This window comes from Ovis canadensis, chromosome 7 (assembly GCF_042477335.2).
Source record: "Ovis canadensis isolate MfBH-ARS-UI-01 breed Bighorn chromosome 7, ARS-UI_OviCan_v2, whole genome shotgun sequence".
Classification (NCBI taxonomy): Eukaryota; Metazoa; Chordata; class Mammalia; order Artiodactyla; family Bovidae; genus Ovis; species Ovis canadensis.
Window position 1 is genome coordinate 54,531,536 of NC_091251.1, and position 15,752 is coordinate 54,547,287.

Below are 15,752 nucleotides of genomic sequence, written 5' to 3' on the forward strand. Positions count from 1 at the left end.
ATGGTTGGATGGCATCACCGACTCAATGGACATGAGTTTGAGTTTGAGCAAAATGGCATCATTTTCTGATAGTGAAGGACAGGGAAGCCTGGCATACTGCAGTCCATGGGGTTGCAAAGAGTCAGACAAGACTTAGCAACTGGACAACAACAGAACATAGAAAGGAAACACAAGTAAAAAGATACTTAGGAAAACTTTATCAGTTAGGAGGTCCAGCCCTATGAGATTTTCTATGAATCATGTAGCCCTGTGATATTTCCACATGATCACTGCTCCATTTCAGATATATATAAAAGTCACACACTGCCACAGAGCTTAACATTAACCAATATTGCCTCCATAATCTCTCACTTTTCCCATTATATCTTTCAGACTGTTTTTAAGTTTCTTTTGTTTTTTTTTTTGAAATAAAGAAAAATGTTTCTTTGTTAGGATGGATGTCTTCTGCTATTTTGAGGCTTTAGATAATGGCATCATTTTCTGAAGATGAGCACTTTGGATTGCAAAAACTGATTTTTTAATGACATTTGATTTCACTTTATTTTCCACACATGTACTTTGACACCATTATAATATTATTCTTGTCAATTACACAGCGGCAGGGGACTTAATTTTCTTTTGAATAGAGAAAAGTGTATAAAACACTGGTGAAAATTTGGCTTTCATTCATAAATTATCTTTTCTTGACATACAGGCACAATGGAAAGAAGGTTTTGAGAGAATAGATTAAACATGATAATTTGGAATTAGGTTCAAATGGTGACTAAATGGGGAAAGTGATAAGAGGTTGGGCCAACACATCTGTTAAGTCCTTAATAAACTATTTCATAAGGCCTATAAGGACTAAGCTCATAGATATTATAACATCTAAACCATGATATCATAGAGTGGTTAATTCTTCTAAAAAAATTAAATATTTTCCCAGTTCTGACAGTCTGTGGAATGAAGTTGTTAATCCCCAGGTGCTAAAATCCAACAGACCTGGTTTGAATCTGGTTTCTGCTGCTTATCTGTGTCTTGGGCATTTTGTTTCTTCTCTTTTCAAGACTCAGATTTTTCTTCTGCAAAAAGATTAGCAGTGTTTGCTTCCTCTGGCTGCTGTGAAAATTAAACAGCACAATATCTGGTACACAGTTACCATACAATAAATAGCTGTGGTTTTGATATTATTATTGTTGTTGTTATTGTTACTATAATATAGGCAATAGGCCAAAATTGCTACCTGCAGGGCCATTGGATACTAGTGTAACATATTAACCTATGAAGTGAAGCTTTTTATGTCTTCTAAAACCTGTTTCCAACTGAAAATATTTTTCAGGCTTTCTCATTGTGATATAAAGAAGCATCCTCTGCCACCTAGTGGCTCCTTATGATCAGTCAAGAAAAAAACATAAAAAGACACCCTCCAATCCCCACAAGAGCCACCATATTTATTTTAACAAAGGAATCGTGCTGTAGATTTTCAAAAGAAGCAAAACATAGTAGAAAAAATTTAATATATTAAGTTGAATTTATTTAATATATTATTTTTTCTTAATAATTTTCTATTGATCAAATTGTGTTTCATTATTTAATTACTAACAGCATCCCTGCAGAATGACTGGGAGCCTTTATGGTTTTTAGGGGCACAAGTAAATTCCCTGGTTTCTTCATGATAGAGGTGGTACATAAACATAAGGATTTCATCTTCAATGCTTTTAAAATACAAATATCACAAATGCTGATTTTTTCTTAAAATGTGGAGATCTCAGGGGCCTTCTATTTCTTAACCTGTAAGAACATGTTTTTTTAAATTATTATTCTTTAACTAAATGTATCTGTTTTACATAAGAATGATAGTTCACTGGCAAAGGAAACAAGAAGAGTCATCCAGGGAGAGGGGACGCTGGAAGCAAAGGCAGTATATGTGTCACAGTAAGTTCTGGAACTGCAAGTAGTTCTATGTTTGGGCTGTAAGGTTCGTGGTGAAAGCAGTGGGTTGAAAGGTAGGTGAAGCCAGATTCTCAAAAGCCTGGCATGTGATGTATCTGGATTTACCTCTGTGGGATATTAAGATGCCACCACAGATCTTTACAATAGAAATTGTTCTTGTTGTTTAGTTGCTAAGTTGTGCCTGACTTTTTGTGACTCCATGGACTGCAGCACTCCAGGTTCCTCTGTCCATGGAACTTTCTGGGCAGAGTGGATTGCCATTTCCGTCTGCAGGGGCTCTTCCAGAACCAGGGACTGAATCCACGTTTCCTGCTTGGCAGGTAGATTCTTTACCACTGAGCCAGCTGGGAAGCCCCACAACAGAAATTAGATGAAGCTAATAGAAAATATTGATAAAGACAAAAACTACCAGAGAATAACTACCTCCTGTATACCAGACCCCTTTTATTCTAAATGTTGTCTCAATCCTTAAAATAACCCTTGAAACTCTCCCTCTCCACTCATTTTGCTTTGTGGAAAACTGAGACTCATGGAAGTTTGAGACCACATAGTCAATAAGAGGAAGTTTGAACTGAAAGATAATCTATCTCTAAAGAATGAGTCCATTCTAGTAAACCAGAATATGCCATGCACCCTGAATATGGTCACATTTGTTTTAGGACGGTAATTAGTGTTCTCTTAGTTTGATTGACTTCTTGAGAATTGGGGGATACACTTTTAAGGTGAGGGTAGTGTCTTTCAATGTGTTTGTCCACCACTGAACACAGTAACTGTTCAAACGCTTGCTGGATTACTCAATACTAGTCTCTAACTCTAGAAAGGGCAAGTGGAAGGCATCAGAGTGAAGCATTCTCAGATGTTACTATATTTTCATCCAGTTGCTCATAAATGCACAAGGAGGCATTGTTTGAACAAACTTCCTAGGCTTTCTGCCCCTCTCATATAATAAATCATGTGTTTTGAGTATGTATTGCATATATTAATTCATATAAACCTCACAATAGTCCAAGACTGAAGCACCGAGAGATTGTATAACTTGCCTACGGTCTCAGGTCACTGACTGGTAGAGATAGGATTCAAGGTCAGGGATCCTGTCTTTCAAACCCTGACTCTTAAACACCTTGCTATGCAGTCCCCACTGTGCTAGACTGCCTCTTAGTTAAGACTTGTTCTACTCAATAGGATTCAGCAGGAGAGTCATCCCCCAGAAGGGCAGCAGAAACATGGGTGGCCTGTGGGCAGCACAAAGGAAGCAAAGACTTCCACTGCTCACCACTGTGCTCCAGGGTTTCCAGCCAAAGGCTGAGTGAGGCTCAAATTCACCTTGCGTCCTGCAGAACACAAGAACCCGCCGTCTCTGCCAAGTCAAGACCCAAGGGCTTCTTCTCCCAGGAGGAAAGGTTTTCTTTTCCTAATTTACAAGAAAGCACCAGACAGGCCAGCAGGCCAGTATGAGGATCTGACCTGCCAGGGAACAGTGGGTATGGACAGAGGTGGGGTGAATGTGTGGAAGAAATGACTAACCTTCCAGAAGAATTCCAAAAGTTGAAAAGTCATAAAACCTGATCCTCTGCTTCAAATTTGGCCTAGAAAGATCCAGGGCACTGCTCAACCATTAAAGTCTCTTTAAAAGTCAAATCTTGAATGACCTTAAAATGACCAGTTTATAATACATTCATCTTTCCTGAAGAAAGCCTACTCATTTGGTGAGGAAAGACCAATTTTCAGGTAGGGCCCTTTGGAAAAAAAAAAAAATAGTCATTTATAGGTGACAAATCCTCCCCTTGCACTTCCCAGTTTCATTACTTGTCAGAACATTTCAATTATAGCTCCACAATTACAACTTTGCTTTAAAGTATTACTGCCAAAAAAATAAAAATAAAGTATTACTGCCTATTTCCTATAAATGACAAAAGAATTTGAGAACAGTCAAGTATCATATTCCAGGTGGTGCTGCAGTGAAGAATCTGCCCGCTGATGCACATGATGCGAGAGACTTGGGTCAGGAAGATCCCCTGGAGTAGGAAATGGCAACCTGCTCCAGGACTCTTGCCTGGAAAATTCCATGGACAGAGGTGCCTAGCAGGCTATAGTCCAGGAGGTCACAAAGAGTCAGACATGACTGTGGGGCTGAGCACACACACACAAAGTCCCATATACATGTGAGATATTAAGGTGGTCAGGGATGATGGGAAGGGTGTAGATGATGATGAGATTGACATCAGCTAAGATTTACTGAACTCATGATGTGGTGGGTCAAGCAATGTGCTGAGTAACTTGCATGTATTCTTTACTTTTTAAACAAACATTTATGAAACATGTACTCTAAGCCAGGCATACTTCTAAGCACTAAGGATAAGGTAGTGAATGAAATATAGTATTTATGGACTCACATACTAATGAAGGAGAGCCACATAAATCAAAATAGGCAAACAAATATATATAATAAAATGTCAAATAGGGATAAGTGCTATAAACAGAAAAATGAAGAAGGACAAAGGAATGAAAGGAATGGCCAGGAAGGTCTCTGGGGAGGTAATATTCAGGTAGGGAATCTCAATGAAGTGAATAAATGATCCATGAAAACATAGAGGGAAAAGATGCTCCACGTAGAGGTAACAGCAAGTGCAAAGGCTCTGAGATAGGGGAGAACCTAACACGGGTGAGCAGAAAGGAGGCCAGTGGATAGAGCGGAGTGAGGAAGGGAGACAAAGAAACCAGATCAGAGCTAGATTAGGTAGTGGTGGTGGTGGCAGCAGTAGTGGCTAAGTCAGTTAGTAGGTAGGTCTAGATCTGATAGACTAAATTCCAAGTTTATGGGAAGCCACTGGAAGACTAAGTTATAAAATGACATGATCTGACAGAAAGGACTATTCTATGGTCATTAACTCATTTAATGCTCATAACAAACCTATGGGATGGATCTACCATTTCCATATAACAGAGGAGGAAACAGAGGATTTGAAAGAGTAAGTAGGTAGGCAGTGCAATTAAAAAGAGAGTGCTTATCTATCCAACCCCAGAACCAGGTTCTTAGCTATGAGATTTAAGCCATTACGACCATGAAATGGAGCTATTAGGTATGGTAGCCAGCCTCCACAATGGCCCCCAGTGATCCTTGTCTACGTGTATCACTGTCTTGTATGATTCTCTCTCACTACGAATAGGTCTGTCCTTTAAGACCAGTGGTATATTGCAGAAGCACCTGATGGCTAGTGGTCTCTAAGGCTAGGTCATAAAAGGCATCACTGGTTCTGGCTTGCTTTCTTGGATGGCTTGCTCTGGAGTCATGAGTTTATGGACAGACTTATGCAGAAAGATGGTAAAGCCCCTCACCAGTCAGCACCAACTTGCCAGTATATGAGAGCCACTTGAGAAGTGGCTATTTCAGCACCACTTAAAACTTTCAGATGACTACCATGCTCAACAGGTTGTCAACAACTCATGAAAGACTGAGCCAGAACTACCAGGAATTAAGCCACTTATGAATTCTGAAACTGTGAGACATATACAGAAACTGTAAGAGAGCATGTTTACTGTTTTTAAGTTACTAGTTCAGTTCAGTAGCTCAGTCATGTTCGACTCTTTGAGACCCCATGAACTGCAGCACGCCAGATCTTCCTGTTCATCACCAACTTCCAGAGTTTACTCAAACTCATGTCTATTGAGTTGGTGATGCCATCCAACCATCTCATTTTCTGTCGTCCCCTTCTCTTCCTGCCCTCAATCTTTCCCAGCATCAGGGTCTTTTCCAATGAGTGAGTTCTTTGCATCAGATGGCCAAAGTGTTGGAGTTTCAGCTTCAACATAAGTTCTTCCAATGAACACCTAGGACTGATCTCCTTTAGGATGGACTGGTTGGATATTCTTGCAGGCCAAGGGACTCTCAAGAGTCTTCTCCAACACCACAGTTCAAAAGCATCAATACTTCAGTGCTCAGCTTTCTTTATAGTCCAACTCTCACATCCATACATGACTACTGGAAAAACTACAGCCTTGACTAGACAGACCTTTGTTGGCAAAGTAATGTCTCTGTTTTTTAATATGATGCCTAGGTTGGTCATAACTTTTCTGTCAAAGATTAGCATCTTTTAATTTCATGGCTGCAGTCAACATCTGCAGTAATTTTGGAGCCTCCCAAAATAAGGTGAGCTGCTGTTTCCACTGTTTCCCCATCTATTTGCCATGAAGTGATGGGACCAGATGCCATAATCTTCGTTTTCTGAATGTTGAGCTTTAAGCCAATTTTTTCATTCTCCTCTTTCACCAAGAGGCTCTGTAGTTCTTCACTTTCTGCCGTAATGGTGGTGTCATCTGCATATCTGAGGTTATTGATATTTCTCCTGGCAATCTTGATTCCAGCTTGTGCTTCATCCAGCCCAGCGTTTCTCATGATGTACTCTGCATAGAAGTTAAATAAGCAGGGTGACAATATACAGCCTTGACATACTCCTTTTCCTATTTGGAACCAGTCTGTTGTTTCTTATCCAGTTCTAACTGTTGCTTCCTGACCTGCATACAGGTTTCTCAGGAGGCAGGTGAGGTGGTCTGGTATTTCTATCTCTTTCAGAATTTTCCACAGTTTATTGTGATCCACACAGTCAAAGGCTTTGGCATAGTCAATAAAGCAGAAATAGATGTCTTTCTGGAACTCTCTTGCTTTTTCGATGATCCAGCGGATGTTGGCAATTTGACCTCTGGTTCCTCTGCCTTTTCTAAAACCAGCTTGAACATCTGGAAGTTCACGGTTCACTTATTGCTGAAGCCTGGCTTGGAGAATTTTGAGCATTACTCTACTGGTGTGTGAGATGAGTGCAATTGTGCGGTAGTTTGAGCATTCTTTGGCTTTGCCTTTCTTTGGGACTGGAATGAAAACTGGCCTTTTCCAGTCCTGTGGCCACTGCTGAGTTTTCCAAATTGTTGACATATTGAATGCAGCACTTTCACAGCATCATCTTTCAGGATTTGAAATAGCTCAACTGGAATTCCATCACTTCCACTAGCTTTGTTCATATTGATGCTTTCTAAGGCCCACTTGACTTCACATTCCAGGATGTCTGGCTCTAGGTGAGTGATCACACCATTGTGATTATCTGGGTCATGAAGATCTTTTTTGTACAGTTCTTCTGTGTATTCTTGCCACCTCTTCTTAATATCTTCTGCTTCTGTTAGGTCCATACCATTTCTGTCCTTTATCGAGCCCATTTTTGCATGAAATGTTCCCTTGGTATCTCTAATTTTCTTGAAGAGATCTCTAGTCTTTCCCATTCTATTGTTTTCCTCTATTTCTTTGCATTGATCACTGAGGAAGGCTTTCTTATCTCTCTTTGCTATTCTTTGGAACTCTGCATTCAAATGGGTATATCTTTCCTTTTCTCCTTTGCTTTTCACTTGTCTTCTTTTCACAGCTATTTGTAAGGCCTCCTCATACAGCCATTTTGCTTTTTTTGCATTTCTTTTTCTTGGGGATGGTCTTGATCCCTGTCTCCTGTACAATGTCACAAACCTCTGTCCATAGTTCATCAGGTACTCTATCAGATCTAGTCCCTAAAATCCATTTCTCACTTCCACAGTATAATCATAAGGGATTTGATTTAGGTCATACCTGAATGGTCTAGTGGTTTTCCCCACTTTCTTCAATTTAAGTCTGAATTTGGCAATAAGGAGTTCATGATCTGAGCCACAGTTAGCTCCTGGTCTTGTTAAACCTTAGGTAATCTGAGGCAGCAATAGATAACTAATATATTAGAGAAAGCCAGGGCACAGCCAAAAATAAAATTAAAATAAAGCAAAACAAAAGAGATACTCCTGTGCTACTGGGTCCAAATATTATCTAGAATGGCAAAAGAAAACCATATTGGCATGTTGACTTGTCTTAAATTTTTCAAAAAAATGACAGTCCTAGTCTATTCAGGCTGCTGTAACAGAAGAACACAGACTTGATTTAAATATTAGGCACTACTTTCTCACAGCTCTTGAGATGAGGAAGTCTAAGATTAAGATGACAACAGTTTGAGTTCTTGGTAAGGACCCTTTTCCTGGTTTGCAGATGGTTGCCTTCTTGCTGTTATCCTCACATGACAGAGAAAACAAATTTCAGTCTCTCTTCTTCTTCTTATAAGGGCACTAATTCCATCAAGGGCGGGGGTTCCATCTCCATGATCTGACTTAAACCACTTATTTCACAAAGGCTCCACTGGCGGGTGGGGCAGAGTTGGGTGGGTTAGTGCTTCAACATATGAACTTTGGGGAGACACACTCAGTCCATAACAACAACCAGTGGCCATTTCCCATAGTTACCGAATTTCAAAGTGAGATTTACATGTAAGTATGATATTTCTGTGTACACATATGAAATTTGATACTTACTATAATTAATATAATAGGTAAAAATAAGTTAAGAAGTAACGTTGCTCTATATTAACTGCCAACTCTCACGGGCAGGGCAACTGTGAGATCCACAGTATGCTCAAATAACCATTTCTTTCCTGGTTCAGTTCAAGCTTTTCTTGTTGTCCAGAACTGCATTATTTATGATCCTTTCTATACCATGAACCATCTGTGTGGGAAAAGCTGCTACTTGTGTCAGAGATTTTCATATTAAGTGAACATACTTCTTTTTTTCTTACGCAAATTAGCCAGACTTCAGAGTTTAACTCTGGTTACCTATAGCTTTAGCTTTCCTTGTGCTTCTGGACAACTGCAATAACGTATATTAGCTAACCTTGAGCTACAAATACTCTGCAACTTGCCAAGTAATTATGTCAGTGAATAGTAACTCCTTAGGTGGGCAGATCTTCATTTGTTAACTCTAATTCAGGGTTTCACATGATAGCACCCCTTTGAAAAGCTAGGATTTTCTCTAGCTCAATTGAAACATTTTATGCATGGACATTATAAAATATTTAATAAGCTTCTTTAAAGTAAAATTTTAAGGCCAACCTCATAAATTTAGAATGATCCTTACTTTTGCGTTTCTGTATCCAGATGGGAGAGGAGAATAATCAATTTTCTTAATCTTGACTTAAAGAGCTGTCAGATCATCTGAGGATGTTAGCTCACTGTTAATGTATCAGTAGTTGTTGGAGAGTTTGGCTAAGCCACTCTATAATATTGCTGCCTTGGCATCCATTTTGCGTGACCCAGCAGCCTGCAGGGGCCTCGAACTAACACCAGCCCCTCCTATGAATGTATGCCATAGATAACAACCCTGAGGGTCACAAGTGAATGTAAGTTACTGATATGACCCCCCCTCCCGGTGGCCCTTGTGATAAATAGTCCCCCTCATCCTCTCAGGGGCTTCACTGTGTACCTCTTAGATAAGACCCTTGTGAAGGTTACCCAAACCCTGCTCTTCCTAGTTCAAATTGCCCAGGAATTCCAAAGCACTCTACCCGCTGACCCTACTAAAAGCATGTGCCCCAAGTCCTGCTTCTCTCTGCCTACACCCTGCCTCACCCTTCCTGTGCGGGCCCTCAAGGCATGTTGCATACTTCTTTCAGGACTTGTGAGTAATAAACTTCTCTATTTCCATTTCCTTAGTGGTCTTTGGTTGCACAGCAGCTATCCACCCAACACCCCAGAACTCTAATAACAAAATCACAGCAAGTGGCTCTACTAATATTAGACAAAACAGACTATATAAGAATTTTGGTAGATATAAAGAGGAAAGTTTTATAAAAGAGGAGTCAATCCATCAGAAATACATAACAATTATTAAGATATAGAAAACAGGCCCACAAACACATGAAATACAACTCTCAGAATCGAGGAGACAATAGCTGGAGACTTTAATACCCCACTTTCAGTAACAGAAAGAACACTATTAGGCAGAAGGTCAGCAAAGAATTAAAAGACTTGAACAACATTATACACCACCTTGACCTAACAGACATCTGTGGAGCACTCTACCCAATCACAGAAAAATGCAAATTCTTTTCAAGGGCTAGAACATTCTCTGGGATAGATCATATACTAGGCCATAAACCAAGTGTCAATAAATTAGAAAGAAGTGAAATTACACAAGTATGCTTTTTGATCACAATGGAGTGAAACTCTAATAACAAAAAATTTTGGGAAATTCAAAAATATATGGAAAAGAACAACAAACTTTTACATAAACAACAAAGAGATATCAAAAGGAAAAATCATAAATAGTTTGACATGAATGACATGAGGGACATAATATAACAAACATAACAAAAGTTATGGGATGCAGTTAAAGAAGTGTTGAGAGGAACTCAGAGGTTCAAAGCCTACATTAAAAAAAGAAGAAATGTTGAAAATCAATAACTTAGTCTTCTACTTTAAAATACTTTAGGGAAAGAATAAAAGCAAAAAAAATTGAAAGCATGCAAAAAGAAGAAAATAATGAAAAAGAGAATTTTAAAAAATAGAGAAAACCAACAAAACTAAAAGTTGGTTCTTTGAAAACATCAATAAAATTGACAAACTTTTAGCTAAACTGACCAAGAAAAAAGAGAAAAAGCTCACATTACTAAAATTAGGAATGAAAGAAAAGACATTAATATTGACCTTGCAGATATTACAAGGATTATAAAGGAATACTATGACCACTTGTAGGCCAACAGATTAGGAAATTCAGATGAACTAGATATAGTCCTAGAGAGACACAAACTACCAAAACTGACTCAAGAATAAATAGAATATCTGAATAAATCTGTAACAGATAATCCACAATGAAAAACCCAGCTCTAGATGACTTCACTGCACCCAACATTTAAAGAGGAAGACAACAGAAATTCTTTATGAATACTTTCAAAGAACAAAAAAGGAGGGAACATTTCTCACCTCATTCTATGAAGCTAGTATTAGCCTGATAACAAAATGAAATTAAGACATCATAAGAAAACTACAGATCAGTATCTTTTGTGAATACAGATATAATGATTTTCAACAAAATGCTAGCAAACTGGATCTAGCAACACATATACACACATATCCCCAAACCCCTAAATGCCATACCTATAACAGAGATGAAGAAATCTGACTCCATATTGGTTCTGCCTCTTTAATCTTTGTATTCTATCGCTTTTGCTACAAAGTTAATCACTACAGGGATTTTGCTGATAGCTTAAAGTATACATAATGGCCCATCTTCAGGGACTGAACCTCCCATGCCTGAAGGTCAAGCTAAAATTCCTTTGTTTAAGCACGCGGTAAACATGCTAACCAGACCCAACTGTGAATGACTGTAGGAAGTTCAGTTCAGTCACTCAGTTGTGTCCAACTCTTTCTGACCCCATGGACTGCAGCATGCCAGGTTTCCCTGTCCATCACCAACTCCCGGAGCTTGGTCAAACTCATGTCCATTGAGTTGGTGATGCCATCCAACCATTTCATCCTCTGATGTCCCCTTCTCCTCCTGCCCTCAATCTTTCCCAGCATCAGGGTTTTTCAAATGAGTCAGCTCTTTGCATCAGGTGGCCAAAGTATTGGAGCTTCAGCTGCAGCATCAGTCCTTCCAATGAATATTCAGGACTGATTTCCTTTAGAATTGACTGGTTGGATCTCCTTGCTGTCCAAGGGACTCTCAAGAGTCTTCTCCAACACCACAGTTCAAAAGGATCAATTCTTTGGTGCCTAGCTTTCTTTATAGTCCAATTCTCACATACTGGAAAAACCATAGCCTTGACTAGACGGACCTTTGTTGGCAAAGTAATATCTCTGCTTCTTAATATGCTGTCTAGGTTGGTCATAGTTTTTCTTCCAAGGAGCAAGCATCTGTTAATTTCATGGCTGCAGTCACCATCTGCAGTGATTTTGGAGCCCCCCAAAATAAAGTCTGTTGCTGTTTCTACTGTTTCCCCATTTATTTGCTATGAAGAAATGGGACCGGATGCCATGATCTTAGTTTTTTGAAAGTTGAGTTTTAAGCCAGTTTTTTCACTCTCCTCTTTCACTTTCATCAAGAGGCTCTTCAGTTCCTCTATATGTTCTGCCATAAGGGTGGTGTCACCTGCATATCTGAGGTTATTGATATCTCTCCCAGCAATCTTAATTCCAACTTGTGCTTCATCCAGCCTGGCATTTTGCATGATGTACTCTGCACATAAGTTAAATAAGCAGGTGACAATATCTACCCTTGACATACTCCTTTCCCAATTTGGAACCCGTCCATTGTTCTATGTCTGGTTCTAAATGTTGCATCTTGACCTGCATACAGATTTCTCAGGAGGCAGTCAGGCGGTCTGGTTTTCCCATCTCTTTAAGAATTTCCCACAGTTTGTTGTGATCCACACAGTCAAAGTCTTTGGCATAGTCAATAAAGCAGAAGTAGATGTTTTTCTGGAACAAACTCTCTCTTTTTCTATGATCCAACGGATGTTGGCAATTTGATCTCTGGTTCTTCTGCCTTTTCTAAATACAGCTTGAATATCTGGAAGTTCACAGTTCACGTACTGTTGAAGCCTGAGTTGGAGAACTTTGAGCATTACTTTGCTAGCGTGTGAGATGAGTGCAATTGTGCAGTAGTCTGAACATTCCTTAGCATTGCCTTTCTTTGGGACTGGAATGAAAACTGACCTTTTCCAGTCCCGTGGCCACTGCTGAGTTTTCCAAATTTGCTGGCATATTGAGTGCAGCACTTTCACAGCATCATCTTTTAGGGTTTGAAATAGCGCAAATGAAACTCTTTGGGACCCAATGAACTGTGGCCCATCAGGTTCCTCTGTTCATGGAGTTTTCCAGGCAAGAGTACTGGAGTGCGTAGCCATTTCCTTCTTCACCCAGGAATCAAACCAAAGTCTCCTGCATTGCAGGTGAATTCTTTACTGTCTGAACCACAGGGAAATTAAGTAAGGAAATTAAATAGAAGGCATCCAGATTGGAAAAAAAGAAGTAAAACTAACTCTATTTGTAGATCACATAATCTCATATATAAAAAATCCTAAGGAACCCACTAAAAATTATCTAATAATTTATTAGAACTAATAAATAAACACATTCAGTAAAGTTTCAGGATACAAACAAATACCAAATTCTATTGTAATTCTATACAGCAGCAATGAACAAAACAAAGAAAACAATTTTACTCACATTAGCATCAAAAAGAATACTTAAGAATAAATTTAATAAAAGAGGTGTAAAACTTAGAACTTGAAAACTATAAAATATTGCTGAAAAAAATTAAGAAGACCTAAATAAATGATACTACTTCCCATGTTCATGGGCTGGAAGGCTTAATACTTTTGAGGGCAGTATACCCTAATCTGTTCTACAGACTGCAAAGCCCCAGCATGCTTTTTAATAGAAACTGACATGCTGATTAAAAAATTTATATGGACAGTCAGGGATCCCAGAATAGTAAAAAAAAAAAATCTTGAAAAAGAACATAGTTGGAAGACTCATACTTCCTAATTTCAAAACTAAAGTAATGAAGACAGCGTGCTATTGGCATTGAGAGACACACAGATCAATGGAATAGAACTGAAAATTCAGGGGAAAGTTAAACCTCCTCGGACATCTGTCGTCAATTTTTGACAAGGGTGTCAAGACCATTCAATGGTAAAATCATAGTCTTTTCAACAAACGATATTGGGACAACCAGTTATTCACATGTTATGGAACAAAGCTGGACCCCCATCCCATGCCATATATAAAAAGTAACTCAAAATGAGTCAAAGCACAAATGTATGAGCTAAAACTATAAAACCCTTAAATGAAAACATAGGTTACCCTGGATTAGGCAATAGTTTCTTAGCTATTGCACCACAAGCATTTCCACTTCAAGGTGTGAGCCTATGAGAACATTATGTCCCAACAAGAATTGTATATGAATGTTGACAGTAGCATTACTCATTATAGCCAAAGAGTAGAACAAATCAAATGTCTACCAGTGAATGAACTGATAAACAGATATATTCATAAAATGGAATGTGACTCAGCAATCAACTGAAATAAAGTACTGATACATACTACAACATGGACGATCTTTGAATACATTACGCTAAATAAAAGAAGTTAGTCACAAAGAATCACATATTAAAATATTCTATTCATATGATGTGAAATATCTAGAGTACACAAAACCAGAGGTAGAAAGTAGCTGTGTGGTTGCTTAGACCTGGGGAAACTGGTGGTTGGGTAGAAATGGGGAGTGACTGCTAATGAATATGGGTTTCTGTTTAGGTGATGAATATGTTCTAAATTTGATTTGGTTGCACAACTCTATGAACATACTAAAAACTGTTGAACTGCACTCTTTAAGTAGGTGTCCTGTACGGTATATGAGTTGTATACCAATAATGATGTTACAAAAAAAAAAATAAAGAAACTCTACAGACTCCAGGAAAAAAAAGATGATGACATATATCCAAGCTGTGATAACAGAGTTGAGATCAATTTAGGAGTTAGCATGCACAGGACTTGATGACTTAGTTGATTAGTTAGGAGGGTTAATCTGATTTTAGTGACTCAAATTTGATAATATTTCCTTGAGGGCTTTCATGGTAAGATGAAGCAAAGAAGGTAGATTATCAATGGCTCCTCCCCCTAAACCTAATGAAATAGAACAATGAAAAACTAGTTGGCAGAGATAGTTATTCAGTTATATTGTGATAATAAAGTTACACCAGTTGCTAAAATACTGAAATACTTCCATGATGGTTGGTGAATAGCTGCTACTTGGAGCCACCTACTTCCTCCCTCCACACCTCAGCTCCTATGAAATATGAGCTCATTAGTGTGTGATTTTTAAAGAGTAGCTCATGTGCATAGAAAGTTCTGAAATTATACAAAAGAAAATGTTAACAGCAATTGCTTAAGAGGTACAGAATCTGGCAGGAGATCTAAACAGAATCTAGAATTTCTTTTCACTTTCCAACCTTTTGTACTTTGCACTTTTTAGTCATAAGTCTGCATTTCTTTTGTAATATAAATGAAATATTAAAATAAAATTGTCATAATAAATTTTCATGAATGATTTAGTGTAAAAAGAATATTCAGGAACATAACTCATTTTATCATTTTACCAACTCCATGAGGTATAAATGGCAGGTATTGCTCCATATTACATATAAGAATATATTTATGTACTTTTTACTAATGCAGCCCATATATTACAGTAAAAGCACAGCATATCTATAATTATAATTTTCCTCATTAATTCATTCATTCAACAAACATTTACTGGACATTTATTATGTGCCAGGTTCTAATGTGGCTTGGCATTAAACCTTGTAGATTACAGTAACGAACAAAACAGAAGTTTCACATCTTATTGGGTGAGAAAAGAAACTAGAGAATAAACACAGATGCAAATCAGTTTAATACTACATACAGAATTAGCATGGACAAATATGATGGATAATGTGATTCACAGGGTGATCAGTTAGAAATCTACTATTGAGGCAAGAGATGATAGAAACTTGAACCAGGCTGCGGAGATGTAAAGTAGAGAAGGTAGAGTTTATCAGACTTGTGAAATATGTGAATATGTGAAAAGAGAGAACAATAATAAAGAATTAAAATGTAAATTTTTGTCTTGCACAACCAGGTGGACCTTGGGGCTCTTAACTGAAATGTAAAACTAGGAGGAGAATCTAGAATTTTACTTTTTGAAACTGTTATATTTAAGCTACATATTAGATATCCAAAAGATGTCCAGCAAAGAATTGAATACAACTGAAAAAGAAATGTCTCAAAATGGAGTTATTTGTCCCCCATGACAGCAAACCAGACTTAAAGAGGCAATCTCATGATAAAAACCTTGCCAGTTCTTTTCCCCTCAAAAAGACCTGAAAAATAATACTTTCTTTACTTTTGCTAATACCTCCCTCCTCTCCCCCTTCTTCCTAGGA

General features: G+C 38.2%; 1 long non-coding RNA gene across 1 annotated transcript in view; it reads right to left on the reverse strand.

Annotated features, from left to right (window-relative positions):
- Nucleotides 1–15,752, reverse strand: part of LOC138443567 (uncharacterized) — a 59,019-nt gene that overhangs the window by 42,074 nt on the left and 1,193 nt on the right. The window lies entirely within an intron of this gene.